This window comes from Rattus rattus, chromosome 9 (genome assembly GCF_011064425.1).
Source record: "Rattus rattus isolate New Zealand chromosome 9, Rrattus_CSIRO_v1, whole genome shotgun sequence".
Classification (NCBI taxonomy): domain Eukaryota; kingdom Metazoa; phylum Chordata; class Mammalia; order Rodentia; family Muridae; genus Rattus; species Rattus rattus.
In genome coordinates, this window is record NC_046162.1 from 86,739,363 (window position 1) to 86,758,543 (window position 19,181).

The following is a 19,181-nucleotide window of genomic DNA, read 5'->3' on the forward strand; positions in this document are numbered from 1 at the left end:
TCTATTTTTGCTTTACTATTGGATCCCTGGTTCTGTTTTCTTTCAACAAATGTTTGATGAATGAATGTGTGAAAGTAGCATACATGTTTATTTGGAGTTATTTGGAAAAGGGACATAGAACAGATAAGAGTGGAAATGGAGACTAAAGAAGAAACGATGTTGCTTTTGGGTTGATAACGTAGAAGTGTGGATTGATTTGGGATATAGTTTGGAGGTGGAGATTAATGTAGTCGATGGAGTTTGTGTGGGCTGAGGAAATAGTTCTAAAGAAAACTAAATACTATGGTTTGGACTGGGTTGATGGCATGCCATTTTCTGAACTAAGAATAAAGGAAGCACATCCTTTTGGTAAGAATGAGATCTAAACCAATGGAATTGTTATGTTTGTAGACATGAAGATCTCTAGTTGATTAAGTGAAGACATCCAATTAGGTATTTGGACCCAAGAGTCTGAAGCTCAGGACAGAGGCTGGAGAAACAAAACTGGGAGACATCAACATATAAATAATACAGTGCATAGACTAAAACATCTTATGTTTATATCATTTGTGTAGATATATGATATAGAAAGGAGAGGGGGAAAGTCAGTTCTAATGAGACTTTCTTACTCCAGTAGAGCAGATACGGAGTGAGCATATGACACCATGAATCTCTTCCCTAATTCCTTCTTACAGCTTACAGTAGGGACATCTTACTCTTTTAAGTATATTTACTCCTCCTAAAAATAGGACTTTGAGGAGACTGGAAGATGCCTCAGCAGGTAAAGACACCAACCCTGCAAACTTGATCCAACTTTGATCCTGAGAACCCATGCAAAAGACCAGATAAGGCTGTGAAGAAGTTTGTAGCATTTGGCTTAGCCAGGACCAAAGTTTATCCAGGTTAATACAGTGGAGGTTATAGTCTCTTCCATCTAGTTATAGCACCATGATATTGATGCTTCACTAGAGAGTTAACCTCCCAGGAGCTGAGGAAAGCCCTGTGGGTGGCCTTCCTTACTAGGAAATATTTAACATTATACCAATGACCCAGTTCACTTTCCTCCTTTCAGAGAATAGATTTGTCTTGCTCTTTGAATCAATGCTCTATATCCTCTACTTTAAAAGCAGGGCCTTGGAACTTGGTTCGACAGAGATCCACCTATTTTAGCTTTTTTTCTTATTGCAATGCACTTATAGCTCCACGGGCTTTGGAATTTCTGAAGCTGAGGCAATGTGTCATACCTCTAAATACATTTGCCGAGCAAAAAGTCTTTTTATATTAAGCAGTCAATTTTTAGTCTCTCTCTCTCTCTCTCTCTCTCTCTCTCTCTCTCTCTCTCTCTCTCTGGTATATGTCCAGGTTTCATGGGGTGTGCACATACACACATGCACACGTATGTGTATATCCAGAGACAGACATCAGGTGTGACTCCTCAACTGTACTTCACTTTTGTATATTTATTAAATTTCATTGTATTAATTTTATGTGCTATCATGCATGTGCTACAGCATGTGTGGAGGTCACAATCCAACTTGTAGGAGTTGGTTCCATCCTGTAGTTAACAGGAATTGAACTCAGGTTTTTAGGCTTGGTGGCAAGAATGTTTACCTGCGGAGCCGTCTCTCTGACTCTCCACATTTATTTTTAGGATTTATTTTTTTTATTTTATTGTTTGAGTATTTCTGTTAGCATGTAATGCCTGGGTACCAGATTTGTGCCTGGTGCTCCAACATCAGAAGAAGGCACTGAATACCCTGGAACTGGAGTTATAAGTGGTTTTGAGCCACTAGGTGAATCCTGGGAACCGAAACCAGGTCCTTCATAAGACCAGTAAGTGTTCTTAACCACTGAGCCATCTTCCCATCCCCCATGTTTATTTTTTTTTTTCTTTTCAGGTTTCTTACAGAAACTGAAGCTTCCCTAATTGGCTGGACTTACTAGCCAATGAGCTTCAGTAATCTAACTGTACCCTAAGTCACCTCGCAAATCCCCAAGGTGCACAGGGCACCTTGCTTTGTACATGGGTTCCCTGATTCTGAATGCAAATTCTCATGTTTGCGTGGCTAGTAACTTACCAACTGAGCTATCTCCCCAGCTCTGTAAATCTTACTGAGCTAGCGAAATGGGACAAAGCACACAAAGATCTCTATGAATTTAGCAGTGGACCTATTTCTTTAACTGGTGCTTGGCATTAATAGGTTTTGGCAGACTGAATGAATGAAGTCAAATGGGAGCCGACTTACACCATTGCTTGCCTCGACAATGTCCAGCTGACTCATTAAGAGAGCATTTCCTCCTGGGGAAAAAAACAAAACAAGGCTATTTCAAAGTATCGCCAATAAAAGTGGAGAGGAAATTGAATCCTGGTATAACTGGAATTTCTCCAAAAACTAGTATGGTGTGATTGTTGGACACACATGGCTTCTCAACTGTAGCCAGTGAGAACACGAAGTCTGTGCAACACCAAGGTGGCGGCTTCTTGGAACAGCTTGTTGTTATGAACAGAATGACCACTCCATAGCCTGAAGGGGTGTCTTGGAATATTTTCTTCTTATATTCCCTGCTTATCACCCAACAAGCTTCAGCGAGAGCATTGTTTTTACAGTGTCCACCATAGACCACCGCCTATGGGTGCAGGGCCCATCTTTGTTCTCAAGGAGTAGAGCCTGCTAGGGTGTAGAGCTCAAACAGAGAATGAAAATGTTCTAGGAACAGCAGTAGAAGATAAATGGAGTGAAGGAGTTGTTACTGGAGGTTCGGAGGTGATGGAATGGCATTAGCGTGGGTTTGTAGAGAGGATAAACTTGGCACAGCAGGCTAGGGATATAGTTCAGTTAGTAGATGGTTGCTTAGGATTCTCAAAGCCCTAGCTTCAGCCCCCATAACTAGGCATGTGCTATAATCCTGGCACAGAAGCGAAGGGTCAGAAGTCCAAGGTCATCAAGCTAGTGAGATGGTTAAGCGTATAAAGGTACTTGCTGCCAAGTCTGACGGTCTCAGTTCATTCCCCCACATGGTGGAAGAAGAGAATAGAGTCCCACAAGCTGTCCTCTTACCCCCACATGCACGCTGTGGCATGTACACATTCACAAGAAATAAAATTTTGAAAATAGATTCAAGGTCATCTTCAGTACATAACCAGTTGAAGGCTAGCCTGGACACTACATGAGATACTGTGTAAAAAGGTTTTTATTTTTCTCCAATAGGTGTGATGGGTAAAGGTATGGATTGATTGGTTGGTTGGTTGGTTGGTTGGTTGGATTGAAACAGGGTTTCTCTATGTAGTCCTGGCTGTTCTGAAACTCACTTTGTAGACCAGGCTAGCCTCAAACTCACAGAGATCAGACTGTTTCTGCCTCCTAAGTACCTGGATTTGCCACCACCGACTGGGGGTGGGGATAAAGGCATTTAAATAAAGCAGGGAATGTACAGAGTAATGGAAATGGTCCTGTGTGTTTGAAAGTCTACTAATGGTTTCAGAAAGCTGGAAGCAAGTTTGTAACAAGCCTTGGAACTGGACAGGGAGGTAGGTGCTTCCTAGTGAAGGGCCTTATGAAGAGGTACTGAGAGTATTCAGGGATGTTAAGCCAATGATAGAAACACTTAAGATTTAAGATCACAGCAGTGCAGGAGAGGCAAGTTTAGAGTCAGTGAAACTGAAGACGGTCGGAAAGAGCGGAATCAAAGCACATTAAGTACCGAGTGTGGCAGCTGGTGCCTGTAGTCCTGGCAGTCAGAATGCCACAGCAGGAGGATTGCTTCGAGTTCAGAGTCAAGTTAAGCTACAGACTTAGACCTCAGCACTCATACTGAGGTCAGAGGACAACTCTGGTGTCATTTCTTTGCTTCTGCTTTGTTTGGGACATGGTCTGTTTGCTGGCCCGGGAGCTTCCAGAGCGGCTCCTGTCTCCACCTCCGATCTCACTGGAGACGCACTGGGATTGCGGATCCAGGCTAGCACACCAGGCTTTACATGGGTTCTGGGGATGTCACTAAAGCCCTCATGCTTGTGCGGTAAGCACTTTACTTACTAGGCCACCTCCCCAGTCCTGAGTGGAGTTTCTAAGGGTTATTTAGAGAAAGGAATTGCTGTGTATCTCCAAGGAAAATAGAGACTCCTGAACCATACCTCCAGGGCCTCAATTAAAATCTAGTTCATGTAGACGACAGTGGGTTATAAATAACAAACCCAGCAGCGGCTAGCATGGTAAGACCACTCCTCACTTTCTTTGAAGCTAAGGTCTTGTTTCTAAATTCTTAACAGACCGTTCTTTTTTTTTTTTTTTTTTTTCTTTTTTTCGGGGCTGGGGAATCAAACCCAGGACCTTGCGCTTCCTAGGCAAGCGCTCTACCACTGAGCCAAATCCCCAACCCTTGTTTCTAAATTCTTAAGCCACATCAAGACCTCAGAATCCAGATAAAGTGTTTACTTTTCCTAGTTTGTTCTTCCCTCCCTCCTTCCTCCCTTCCTTCCTCCCTCCCTCCCTCTCTCCCTCCCTCCCTGCCTTCCTTCCTTCCTTCCTTTCCCATAAGAGTCAGCAGAATGCACTCTGCAGGCTTTACTGTAAACAAGACCCAGTGGGAAGTTGACTGTCCAGTCCGCATTCCGAATGTCTTAGGACAGAATTCAAAGAAACAGCATTTGCACCAGCGCTGACCTCATGGTGGCGCTCCAGTCTTGTTGGAATGTCCGCTCTAGACTCCTCTTATCAAGTAGCCTCTACAGTGACAAGAACTCTGGGTCCACAGACCCCCACAGCCTAATATCCTGGAGTGAAATTACATGGTCAGCTCTTCTTTCCGACTAGCCTTCCCTACAGTCTGAAACCAACAACGCAGTGTGGAGTATGACAGAACGTGTCTGTCTGGACGAGAGATTACATCACAGCTCAAAGCTAACTAAAACAAGTCTCCTTCACAATTATTAACAGCCATCACTCATTGAGCATCGCCCATTTACTGCAGAGTCCTGGGTACATTTCAGACTATCTGAGTTCTCTGAATTGTTATAACAGCTCCCCCCAACACCCAAAGAAAGAAAGAAACCAGGGCTCAACACTATGAAGCAGTCTGCTTTTCATTCTCGGACACAGTAAGTAGCAACATTGGATACTGAACCTGCTTGTGTGGTTTCCAGGCTTGAGCTCCTAGGGCACAGCTGGTTAGTAGGAAGGCAACAGTCATTAATAAAGCTTGACTTTTTGCTTGTAGGATTTGGCACGAGCTCATTTGCATAGAATGGTACTTAAGGAGTCTTGTGAGGCTCCTGTTATCTCTTCATGAAACGTTGTCCCAAACAAGAAGGAGAATATTTACATAGTCACAGAGAATATCCCCTGGGGTATTTGTTATTTACAGGGATTAAAGGAGGGGAATTTACAGTGGAGAAGGCTGGTAAGCAACCATGTGAAGGAAATTGTCTAAACATAAAGAGGCAAAGTAAATGTGGTAAAGTGTTAGTGTTTGTACCACAGGGAGACTTTTGTTTTCCTTTTACAGTCGGAAAGACAAAGGAAGATTTCTTTTCTCTTCTTTTCTTACCCTTGTTGGTCAGCAATAGGAAGATGATCCTATCTTTGATCTCCAGCTGCGAAAGCCCCAAATTCCAAAGATTTCCAAATGGAATCAGTCTCTTTGGGATAGATGGTTATCAGAGCATCTCCGCCCCGCATAAGGGAAGCCATCCAACAGGAAGACACAAATAGTAAAACTCCAGAATAATGTTGCTATACCGAGGAGCGGACTGGCTGGGATGGAGTTACTCTTACTCCTCAGATGCCCAATCAGGAGCGTCCAATCATAATTGTGAAACATTTTAAAAATATCTTACCAACTTCAAAGCTGAGGCCATCTCAGCCTAAGATAATTACCAACCTCTCTGTGTGTATATACATACATAGATATGTACACACACACACACACACACACACACACACACACACACATAGGGAGAAAGGAGACGCTTTTTGTTTAGCATGTCAGTGTTTGCATGGTTTGCTGTACAAATTACCAGCTCTGTAGCATCTCCACATCAGCTCCTCCATTCTTTATCACGAGACCCTGGCACTGCACAGATTAAATACCTTCTCCTCAGAGATGCAGAGACATCCTGACACCGTTCATTTCCCCAGGCAGAGGCCACCTGTCCTCACCTACCATTGTTTCTCTGATCCAAGGGGCCCCTCCCCCAGTATTATTCTTGGAGTTAAAAGTCAAATTCAACGAGTATATATGGGTCTGAGTCCACTTAGGAGGAGGTCGTCAGTCAATCGTCGTCAGAAAGCCTTTGTTGAGATGCGTTTATGCTGTTGAAAGATGTAGAGTGGCTGGGTGTGATGGTGAACCTTCTCGGTCCAGTGCTCGGGAGGCTGGAGCCGGTTCCTTACAGCTTCTAGAGTAGCCTGGGCTACATAATGAGTTCCAGGCTAACCTGGCTAATAGAATCAAAGCCTCGTCTTAAAAACAAAACAAAGCAAAACATGGTATACAATGTCCAGTGACTCAAAATCTAAGACAAAAGTACCCATCTGGACAACTATATAATGGACATGACTACAAAACTACTCTAAATTTCTGTATTCAGATCTCATTATGCACCTAAACGTATTTGAAAAGTGTCGACTTCCAAGCCATTATTCCAAGAACCTACCCTGAATATATGCCCCCAACAACCTGAAAATACTCATGCACAAGGTTCTTTGTTGCAGTACTTGTATTTATATGCAGAATAATAAATGAAACCTAGCTGACAGTGTGAAGGTGTGTGTGAGAGAGTAGTTGATTAAATGACTGGATAAGCACATGAGAGTCCTATACACCTATACAAAAGAATCCAGAAGAGATGTCCAGACCGATAGGGAATGATTTCTAGGATATGTGATTTAGCGGGGGTAAAAAAAACCCTGCAAAGTGTAAAAGAATATTTACTGGGCAAGACAAAACCAAGTGAGAAAATGAGCCCGTGTCTGCTTTTGTGAACAGAGTGAAAACCTGGGAGACCGAGTCAGAAATGCCTTAGTTACCTATAAGCAGTGAATGGGAAAGAAGCAAGCACTGGGGCTGGACTGAGCAGAGGAATGGGATGACATTCCCCTCTTCCCCCCTCACCCCTTGCTTCCTCCCCTACCCCAGGTCTCAATAGAGTCTTGCTTTGTTGCCCAACACCCTGGGATCAATGTGATCCTCCTGCCTCATCCTCATGAGAAGCTGGTATTATAGATGTGGGTTACTGTTCCTGACTTGTAAGTACTTCTCTTTGTGCAGTTCTGTGTTTTAGAGCTCATGTGATAAAAACAACCTGAAATGAAATAAAAGTGTATAGCATAATAATCCATGGAAAAGCAGCTGCGTGCATGGTGGGACCTCCTTAGCCCAAGGGATTTTATAGAAAATGTAGTTTCACTAAATACTCTTAGACTAAAGGAAAGGAAAATGCTAGATTATTATTAAACTCTAGAGTGTTTTCCTGCAGGAGCAGGCCTCTTATTTTTTGGCAGTGATTCATTCTGGGTCTTCTGGGATTAGGTAAGTAAGTAATGTACTATAAAGAATGAGGCTCCGTTTCCTCACAGAGAGAAAAGGAAGTTACTGACCTGGAAAGGGAGAACAGTAGAATGAATTCTATAATGGCAGGGAGGAACTGGGCAGGGCAGTTTAATTCATGGGTTAAAAAATATTGTGTGAACGTATACGTGTTTACAGTGTGTGCAGGCTCTTGAGCCTGTGGCCATCAAGGGGTGACGTAAGGTCTCTCCCTCTATTGCTCTTCACCTCGTTCTTTTGAGACAGGGTCTCTTTTGGGAAACTTACTTGTCACTGTCCCCACCCCCACTCCCACCTCCAGTACCAAGGTCACAGCTCATACCACCACTCGTGTTGGAGCTGGGGGTTTGAGTGCAGGTCCTCAAACTTATACAGCAGCCACTCCACCACCCGAGCCATCTCCCCAGCCTCTAAAACCGTGGCTTTTAATATAAAGCCACGTAGTAGAATGAGAGAACTGACTCCTGCACACTGCCTCTACATATGTTCCCTGGAATGCACACATTTGCACACATATGTGCAAGACTGCCCCCTGCATAAATGAATAAATGAATGAACAAATAGATACATAAATGAAAACAATTTAAATTCCATATACTAAGTAGTTAGGTCCAAATATCTCAACACACGTTTATGATTTCACAACTTAGTAGCCATCTGAAGACACAACACATACTCACAAAGAAACCATACCTTAATTTCATTCTAAAATATGCACACTTACCTGCTAGTGAGATGTACGAGTGTCTTGGTTGTTGCACACCCAGAATGATGGCCTCAGCTACACAGTGCCATGTTTGCTTCTCCTTATAGTCCTTATAGTTCTTGGTTTTGATTATGCAACTGCAGAAAACCCAGGTTCGCAAAGGTCTGACCTCATTAGATGGAGAGCAATGACTGGGTATGGTGGCCCGTGCCTTTGATGGTAGCGCTTAGGAGGCAGAGGCAGGTGGATCTCTGTGAGGCCAGCTGTCCACATAGTGAGTTCCAGGACAGCTAGAGCTACATAGAGAAACCCTGTCTCAAAACAAAACAAAATAATGAAAGATGAAGAACAGTGTGCTGCTGAACCATAATGTGTTCTATTAACCAGTGATTTACACAATTCCCAGCAGGCATTGACCGTTACTGTGCCACCTCTGACAGATTTCAACACAGTTTGTTGCCACAGTAGACTTATTGCTGTGCCACCCCAGGGTGTTTGGGGGCCATGGCTGTATAGTCACTGGGGAGAAAATTCTCAGGGGAATATCCAAATCAGATTGTCCTATTTGATATTATATAATTAATGTTAATGAATGATTTAGTACTTTTAAGATCTCTCACATGCATCTTCTCTGTTTCACTTAATTGGCTCTGGGATAGCCTTCTATTTTATTACAACAGAACAGAAATGGAAACATTCAGATAAAACACACACATGAGCATACACTTAAACATCTCTCTGCTGGGTGTGGTAGCGCACGACTGTCATCCTACCACTTGGGAGACTGAGGCAGGAAGATTACACATTCAAAACCAGCTTAGTCTACAGTGATGAGTTTGAGGACCACCCAGGTAAGCATAAGGAGACACAGTCTTTAAACAACAACAATTGTTTGTTTTTCTATGTTGCATTTTGAGTTTTCCATCTTCTAGGATAGGGAGCAAGCATCCCCTCCGTGTGCTTGAAAGGAAAATGAAGATGGAGAAAGATGGCTTGTTTGTGCAGCAGCACTCAGTAGGAAACAGTGACGCGCTTACCTGGACTCTCAAAAGTCCGGTAATTAACATCTAACATACAGACCTCTTTGCAATAAGGTGACGTTATGCAGTAGTCACTAAGCAAAGTCAAGGGGCCCGTGTTAACATGCTCTTATATCAGCATTTAACAGTGTGGTTTTCCCCAAAGAACTCAAGTTAGTATGACTGTTAAACTAAACGGTCAGGATGACGGCAGTGAAGGCGGCAATGCACGAGTGCCGGAATCAACTCGGGAAGGAGAGCCAAGGATGTGGCTCAGTGGGTAAAACCCCTTGCTGGGTGGGCAAAAGCCTGAAAACCTGAGTTTGACTCCTCGACCCAGGTAAAAGCTGGACACCATATTTTAAGTGTCTGTAATCTCTGTGTCCTTGTAGGGAGATGGGAGGCAGAGACAGGAGACTCCTCAGAAGCCAGAGGACAGCCAGTCTGTAGAGCAGAGCAAAAACACAACAAAAAAAACAACAAACCACCGCCACCACCACCACCACCACCACAACAACAACACAACAACAACAACAGCTCAGGCTGAAATAGGTGGTTCTCTGGACCTCCATATATATGTTGTGTCAGAAACATGGCCATGTTTACACAGAGATGTACACACACACACACACACACACACACGAAAACACACACATGTACACAGCAAAAATGATAGAAGTAAATGATTACTTCTGTTTTACTCATATGGCCATGATGAAAGTTATTTGGATTTGTTTAATGTCAGCTTACATAATAGGAGGCCTCAAAATATTTTACTTTGGGTTGGATGCAGCATGTTGTAACTCAGTGAGTGAGAGAGCACTTGCCTAGCACATAGGAGGCTCTGTGTTTGATCTCTAGAACTGAAAATAAAATTGACCCAAGAGAGCTGGAGTTCCCGGGGCACTGAGTAAAATCTATCTCCGGGTTTTCTTTGCGGGGTGGTTTTGTACCCACCCCACTCCCCAAGCCTCATGCATCATCCATGGACTCAGTACTGCAGTTCCCAGGCAGCTGCAGACCTCGCCTTCCATCCGACCTGATAGCTGCATGCTTTTCTCTTTATGAGGCTCTGACTGTGCGCTGGATCCTTGGAGAAGCAGAGAAGCTTACGATAGTTTCAACAGTCAGGTGCTCTTTTTCATTTTTAGATCTGAACACCAGGAGTGGTGCGAACAATTGTCCTCAGGACTGAACCACAGTGCGCCATCCCAGGCTGTGTTGAAAGACCATGATGAACTGGCTGCAGAATGGAGGGGAAGGAATAGGAGAAGATTTGTATAACGAAGCACTAGAAGTCATCTCTGGTACCCTCATCACTCAGCCTGGAGGAACTGCAGGGAGGAAGAGAGATGAGGGAGAAAGAAAGGGAGTCAAGCTTTGGGGTTGCAGTTCCCTCTAAGCCAGCAAGGCCACCAGTCAAATCCTTCTCAAGGTACCCTTCACTAGATTGGTTGGGAAGTTCCTGTCAAGAGCCTTGTTTGTGTATGGCTCTATGCTGGGGCTATTGGGGTGTGATGGACAAGAGGGAAGGGTAGATCATGGTGAATCAGATACAGTCCCTGCCTTATTGTGGTTGGACATGGTTACCACAAGGATGTGGCTTGCTTCTTTAGCATCAACACAGATACAGAGGAGGATGTCCCTGTATATTAGCATTGCTAAGCTCTCCTGGCAGTCAGTTCCATCAAGAGAACAGATGGATCTCTATAGTCCTTGCTACTCTTGATATCCCTCTCTTCCTGTTACCTTATGTGTGTGTGTATGTGTTATATTTTCCACAGGCCTTTTAAAAGCATGCATTTACCTTTATTTTATGTGCACTGGTGTATTGCTGTATGTATGTCTATGTGAGAGTGAGATCTTGGAGTTACAGACAGTTGTGAGCTGCCATGTGGGTGCTGGGATTTGAACCTGGGTCCTCTGGAAGAGCAGTCAGAACCTTTAACCGCTAAGCCATCTCTCCAGCCCCCTTGAGAAATGTTTTTTTAGAGTAGGAATCGGAAGAAACACAGGATTTGGGAAGTCAGATTCAGATTAGAATCTTAGTTCCTCTACTTAGTAGCTATGTGTGGCCTGGATTGGTTTCTTTTACATTTTTTAAAAGTTTTAATTATGAATATATATGTACAGGTGACCGTGTGGATTTGTGCATGTAAGTGCAGTGCCCATGGAGGCCAAAAGAGGGCGCACGTTCCCTGAATTTGCCGGCAGTTGTGACCAGCAGGGTGTGGGTGCTGTGAACAGAACTTGCCAGAGCAATGTCTCTCCACCTACCTGGGTTAGATTCCTAACCTCTCTAAGTCTTAGTTTCCTTCTCTGTAAAATGGGGAGTACAGCTCCTATGTATGGGAAGTTGTGAGGGCTGACAATAAGGTATATCAGTTGTTTTGCTAGTCGTTGCTACCTGGTGCTGTCCTGGGTAATTTACGGGGAAGAAAACAGCATCCATCAGGTTAAACGCCTTACGTACTTTATACATTGCAGGAAGCGTCACACTGGGCTTCAGAGCTCTGGAGCAGTGCCTGCCGCGCCCATGTTCCCTAAGTGATCACACAATCCTGAGCTGGGGCGATGACTCAGCGCTTAAGAGCTCTTCCTGCTCTTCCCCCCAGCTAACATGAGTTCGCTCCCAGCTCCACACCAGACAGCTCATAGCCACCTGGAATTCCAGCTTCAGGGGATCTGACATCCTCTTCTGGAAGCACAGGCTCATTTATGTATAAATAAAAAACAGATCTTCAGGTAAAACTCAGAACCAGTAACTTACTTTTTCTTGTGAAATGATTATTAGTCATGACATCACCTCATTGTTTATTATGAGAGATCAAGGTGTGTGGGAAGTGCTCTGTACAGAACATACTCTGAAAATGGGAGGTCACCCGCTTAGCCAGGACCAGGGTTTGGAGTTAAAGTGCCCACACTTGCTGTTTTCAGCTAGGATGACACTATCAGTATCTTTTCATGCCTAGCTGGAAATCTGAAGGGCTAGTCGATGCTGTGAACACTTAGAAGGTTTTAGCAAGTGTAATAAAGTGAGTTGACTTTATTGTTTCGATGATTGCTTTATGCTTAGTCACAAAATATCTGCATATATGCATAATCTTGAGCTGGATTTCCCCTTTCTAATATCATACATATATACATATATGAACATTATATATAAATACATATATCCAAGCTTCATAGAAGCTAAGCCAGGATTGTGAAGGGACAATACTGTTGACTTCACCCAGATAGATACTTCAACACATTTGCTTTTCAAAGAAATCATCCTCCCAGGGAGGACGTTACAGCATTGCAAGAAACAAGATCAAAACTTGTTTGTGGAAAGAAATCTAAGGAACAAGGGGAAGCAAAAGCTGGCTCTCTTCCTCCCAGCAAGCCCTGCTTTGGGATGCAGCCTCTCTTCAACCCCAGGAGGGTCGAACATAGGGTCAAGGAGTGGTGACCAGGTTAGAAACAAGGACAACAGAGGGAGGGGACAAAAGAGCAGAGAGTAGAAGCTGTGGGCCCAATGCCTGAGCATGTTTCTTTGCTGCAAGAGAATGGCCAGACAACGGCTCAAACTGTGAGAGAGGAGGGTGGGGAGGGAAGGGGACAGCTAATGGATGAGGTGTCCCAGCAGGGGTCAGAGGTCATGAGGGCACCACAGTGAACTAATTGGTTCACTCTGCATATTCACTTTCTGCTTCCAGCCTACAGCTGGGTCCTGAGAGAAAGGCCTGGGGAGAAGCTGGCTTTATTTATTTATGTTCCAGATGTGAGGCCAACTCAACTGGTGCCCGCTTGCTGAGCAACCAAACCGGGGAAGAGAGGCAGGAAGGCTCTTTGCCCTGTCTTAGGCCATGTAACCAAGGGCAGTGTTCTGAAAGGGAGAAACATTCCACTTCCTTCATCCATCCAATCGCTACCACCATCAGCATCACCTCCGTATGTTGATTGGATGCCCTGAGAATGTAATAGTGGTCCATACCAGATGGAAGTATTGACCTTTTTGTCTTGGAAGCTAGATCGCCAGAGGTAAAGCAAACTGATTTTGAAAAACTTGTGCAGGCTTGGTGTGGCTACAAGTTTGCCTCTGAGCTGAAAGAGCCTGAGGTAGGAGGCCAGCTATTAGCCCCATGGCCTCTGAATAGTGCTTTAATTTTTCAAACATCATTGTGTTCTACCGTTTAAAATAAAATCAGGTTGTTATGTGGATCAAGTGGGAATCAGGTTGTTATGTGGATCAAGTGGGATAAGTACATGTAAAGTTAGAACATACTTCGAATGCATGTTGAACTGTTATTACTTTAGAGGCCAATATGATAGACTTGTGGCACAGGGAATACCGATTGTCTCGTCTTGTAATCTCTAGGAACCTTCTGTCCCAAGACAAAATCTCCTTACCTCTTTAATAAGACTTCTGAGAGTAGGAGGGAAACCTCAGAGTCTATTGTAGGATTTTGTCTGAACTTTATATAAGTCAAGCTTCTTGGAGCAGGCCTTTATATGAACTTAAAACTGGTCCAGGTGCATAGGTAGCCATGAGGACCAGTCACCATCAGTGTTACTGGGAAGTGGGAATCCCTCTGCCAGCAGAGGGGATCCAAGCGTCCGATAGATCAGCTTATGCTTAGTGAGGCGTGGGGAGATAGCCATAGGTCGAACAAGGTGGAGTCTGGGTCTGAGAGAACTTTCTAACTGCTGTGCGGCTTAATAAAATAGAGTGCCCACGTTTCCACAGAGACTCTGACTCTGGAGCACACAGAGAGAGGCAGGGACATGTCAGCCTGGCTATGAACATGGGTCTCCTACCCTGTGTTCTCCATCACAGACATCACAGGCACAAAGAGAGGAGACCCTGAGTTCCTACCTAGCACTGAATTCCGAAGCTGCTTTTCCCACAAGCTCTTCCCACTTCCTTTCATTTACTTAGTCATTCATTCATTCATTCATTCACTCACTCATTCATCATTCATTCACTCACTCTTGATGTCTAGTTTCTTTTTACTTTAAAATATGTGTTCGTTTGCTTTTATGTGCATGAGTGTTTTATCTGCGTGTATGTGGGGTCCATGGTGGAGTTTTAGTCAGTTTTGATCCACCATGTGGGTGCTGGGTCCTCTGCAAGAACAGTTAAGTCTTTTTAACTACTGAGTCCTCTCTCCAGGCTTCTTACTCCTTTTCAAAACATGTTTATTAATTCTTGGAGAATTCCATGCAATGTCTCCTCATCACATTCATGCCCCACTTTCCTCTACCGCCTACAGTTACCCTCACCTCTCCATCCATCCTGGTTCCATGTCTTCTTAGGTTAATAACTCATTGAGTCCAATTTATGCTGTCCCTGCACTCATGCTTGTGGGGTCACACACCAGAGTGTGGTTGACCTTTTCTCTATGGCCCACACCCTTAAAGGAAACCGATTCTCCCTTCTCGAGTAGCCATCAACTGTCACTAGCTTCTCAGTAAGTAACCAAGACCCCCCTGCTTCCATACTAGGATGTGAACTGGCTTCATGGTTTTGTTTTGTTTTTTTTTGTGTGTGTGTGTGTGTGTGTGTGTGTGTGTGTGTGTGTGTGTGTGTGTGTGTGCATACATCCATGCATGTATCATGGCCCACATGTGGGGGTCAGTTCTGAGTTGGTTCTTTCCTTGCACCTTGGGAATCTAGGGATCAGGGTCAGGTCATCAGGCAAGATCAGCAAGTATCATCGAACTACCTCTCCAGCCTGTGTTCTAGATATTACTTTTACCATTAGCCTTTGCTTGACAGAACTCACATGTCGTTCCCCTCCTTTTCCAAATGCCTTTGCAATCATTTTGTTATTGTCTGGGACTAGGTAGTCCTGCTGTCCTGGAACTCACTGTGTAGAACAGGCTAGCCTTAAACTCAGTGATCAGCCTGCTTCTGCCTCTCTGCCTCTCAGATACTGGGATTAAAGGCCTGGCACTATGCCTGCCTTGTCTTTGCCATTCTTGTTCCCATTTCTAGTTCATATTTTAAGATTTACCTTTAAGTTTCCTATATACTGAAATATCAAAGCTGAGATATCTATTAAAATTACATCGAATTTATAAATAAATTTGTTTTTTTTTTAATAATAATGGATCGCTCCCCTTTTTAAAGAGTCTTTTGGATGTCCTTCAGTGAAGTTTTATGATATTCTCAGTTTTTGTGAATGCTTCTCTTAGTGGACCCAGTGCCTATAACGTTTAGCATTTGTGTATGCAGTAACAGGAGCTCCTAAAGATTACTTTTTCTGCTTGTTTTGCAGGTGCTTAAGAATCCTTTGGATTTGGGGGGCGGGTGCTGTTCCTCAACTCAACAACCTTGCACAACAATTTTAATGGTCTTGATAGCTTGCCTATAAGTCTCTCTAATTCTGGCAGGTCTACAGCATCGAGAGCACAGAGGCTGCCAGCAGGTTACTAGGAAACACCTGCTCGATCAGGGGTGTGTGAGGTCACTGGGACGGCCCCCGACTGAGTAAACAGTCTTCCAGTGTCAGAGCACCCATTCTCTGGGAATTTTTACTGTGGAGCTGAAATTCAATTCTTTACATGAATTAATGACAAGTCTTGCAGTCTTTTCAGACCTTAACTGATAATGGGAGAGGCCTAAGAAGGGACTGTAGAAGTTGGAGGGCTGGGTTTAGCTCAGCCCAGCTTAAGAATGCCTAGTTTAGTAGAGTAGCCTTCTATCCTTCCACTGGATTGGCACAAATCAACTTCCAGGTGCCTCTGAGGCTGAGATTCTAGCTACCCCATCTCCATAACGCCCACCCTTCTTATAACCATCCCTGTGGCTTCATGGACACCCCCCAACTCTAATGCGTGTTCACAGCATTTACCCAACGCTTCAAATTTTACCTGTGTCCTGCACGGTGTTTGTAGAAGCAATGGTGTAGACATCTAGTTTGGGAACTCCATAATAAGAATTGTAAATGTTTATATGGTGCTGTATGTCACACAGACCACTTCTGAGCCCTTGATCTGTGTTAATACAATTCGTTGTAGCTGTAGTCCTTTATGGCTAATGCAGTTTTGATCTTCGTTTGATAGATAAGGAAACAAAGCACAGAGACAATGCTTAGTGAAGGGCTCAAGTTAAAATGGATGGACTCCAGGGAGCCCAGCTGCAGCATCTGGGCTCTTGGCTGCTGGGCTACACTACGTCTAGCTGCGAAGTTAGCTATTGTGGAGGCCCTCCGTGTGGGGTCTACAGCCCTCGACTGGGGATTCTAAGAGATATTCCTTATCGTCTTGTTATAATTGTGCTGTATTATAACTATCACATTCAGTACTTTTGTTTTTGTTGTGTGCTTTCTGAGACAGAGTCTCATGTAACCCACGCTGGCTTCACATTCACCATGCAACAGAGATTGACCTTAAAGTCCTGACCTTCCTGCCTCTACCTCCCAGTGCAGGATCATAGTGGTGCCCTCGTTAATTTATTTTATTTTATTTTTTTATTTTTGTATTTAGAGCATGGTCTTCTAGAACATCCCAACTCTTTAAAGATGAAGACACAGGGTTAGAACGTTAATGCTCAGCCAGGCAGTGGCAGCTCATACCTTTAGTCCCCGTACTTAGAAGGCAGAGGCAGACAGATCTCTATGTTCGAGGCCAGCCTGGTCTGAAGAGCAAGTTCTAGGATGGTCGGGGCTACACAGAGACACTCTGTTTCAACAAAACAAAACAAAACAAAACAAAACAAAGGAATGTTAATGCTCTGGGAGTCACATGGGGAGTAAGTGGCTGTGTCAGGGTAGGAACCCACTTTTGGAGTGACCCTTGTGTCCATGCACCTCCAAGCTTCCTATCCCACATTTCCTTTATCCTGAGCATATCTTCACAAAGGGCTGGGACACTCTGAGTGCTGCCTTTTGCATGGAGTGGCGAAGGCACAGAAGGTGAGACCTTTTTTAGGGAAGAATTACATCATTATAATCATATAGCTGAGCGCTAAGTCTAGGACACTCTTTCTTTTTATTTTCAGTGTGTGTGTGTGTGTGTGTGTGTGTGTGTGTGTGTGTGTATTTCAGTGTGGGCACTGGGAACCAATCTCAGGTCCTCTGGAAGAACTTTGAGCTAATGATCTCTCTGGTTCCTAGAACTGCCTTGCCTTCCATCCTTAAAATAAGAGTTCCTAAAGGATGTATGCTTCACCTGCTGTTCAGAAGTAGCTGGGGGCGGGGAATAAGCCTAACTCCCGCCCCCAAACAGGTTTCTTCATTTCCAACACTGACTACTGACTGGTCTCTCTCTCTCTCTCTCTCTCTCTCTCTCTCTCTCTCTCTCTCTCTCTCTGCATGTGGCTGTTTATATGCACTATGTGAGCTCAAGAACTGGGAAGTACAGGCAGTTTGAAGCAGCCTAATACGGGTGCTGGGATTTGAACTCAGGACCTCTGGAAGAGCAGTAAGTGCACTTAACCACTGAGCCATTTCTCCAGACCCTGTGCTGTTCTACCACACCCTTCTCTGGCCTTTAATTTTAGACCAAGCATGAATATTAGCTTTCAGAATAGAAGTTAAGATCACACTGGTGGCTCTTGGGATGACTGGGATATGTAGATCTTCATACATGCTCGTTTATAGAAATCACGCACACCTGGCCCACATTGCCATGTCCCTCAGAGTCCCTGCAAACGGGAACAGCAAGTGCACGCTGTGGTCACCATGCCTGGGTGTGTTGACGAGGCCAGTCACAGCTTGCTTTGGAAGTAGGTGCAGCATGCTCTCTCTGTTTGGAGCCCTGACTAGAACAGTCTTCTCTAAGGTGTGGGATTGCCTTTCCCATCAGGCCTGACTCACACATTCTCCTGTCCTTGGGTCAGCAGAGTGAGCTATGGGGAATGCCTACCTCAGAGCAGGCTTCCATGCTCAGGTCTGGCCTCCTCCAGCAATGATGCCAGGGATGCTTTCTCAGGTCAAAAGGGAAAGCATTGTTGCTGCCCGGTGGCCAGGCAAACACATGGCTGGCTTTGAAGTCTCAGGGGGGATTTGCTCAGGCTGGAGTTGGGAGGCTGAAGGAGAGGCCTTGCTGTGTTTGTTAACTCCTACTACACATGAAGCCTAGCGTGTTTGATGTCTCCGAAGAGCAGCAGGAGGAGGGAGGCGCACCCTGGGGGTCCCCCTTGTGCGGGGCTCGAAGTCCACCTAGGAGTAGAACATAGAGAAGGTTCAAGTCAAGGACGGTTAGGGACAGGCCTTCACCTGAATGGGATACTTTCCCCTTTCTTCAGGCTGCTCTGTAGGAGTGTGGTTCAGGGTGAAGTGCTGCTTCCCTTGGACTCTGGAGGCATGAAGTGGGGATGAGGATTACGGGAAGACCTGAAAGCAGAGAGGCAGCAGCAGCTTGTCCTGGCAAGGGACAGACAGATGTACCCACTTTGCCTTGAGGTCCCCACTTGCCATCTCCTTTCCTTTTCCACCCTCCACCTCTCTAACTGTAGCGTCATGGTCCCCGTCCCTCTCTGCCATCAGTACTGCAGCCTGAGGGGGAAGTTCACCATTTTCCAGGATCTCGCCTCAGTAGCCCTGCCTCAGAAGAGGTAGGTAATGACCAGAAGCACTTGCCAACTGCGCGTAAGTCAACAATAAGTAGGAGGCAGGCCAGGACAATGCTCCCATGGCTGGCTCTCTGGCTTGTCCAGGATCTCACCAGGTGCCAAAGCGTGTTTACCACCTTTGCTTGTGGGAATGGGGCAAGAGGGAAAGCATTGTAATTAATGAGTTCAATGTCCCATAGGACCATTTAGTCAGAAATATCTCCACCCCACCTCCAGCTCTCCCATCCGTGTATCCTCACCCTACACCTTGCTAGATTCTCCCTCCCACCCCCATTTCCAGGCTGCTCCTACCCGTACACCCCTTTACCCAGATCCTGCAGTTGAGAAAAGCTTGTTTACGATAAGGCCTTGGAATCAGGAGTTATAAATC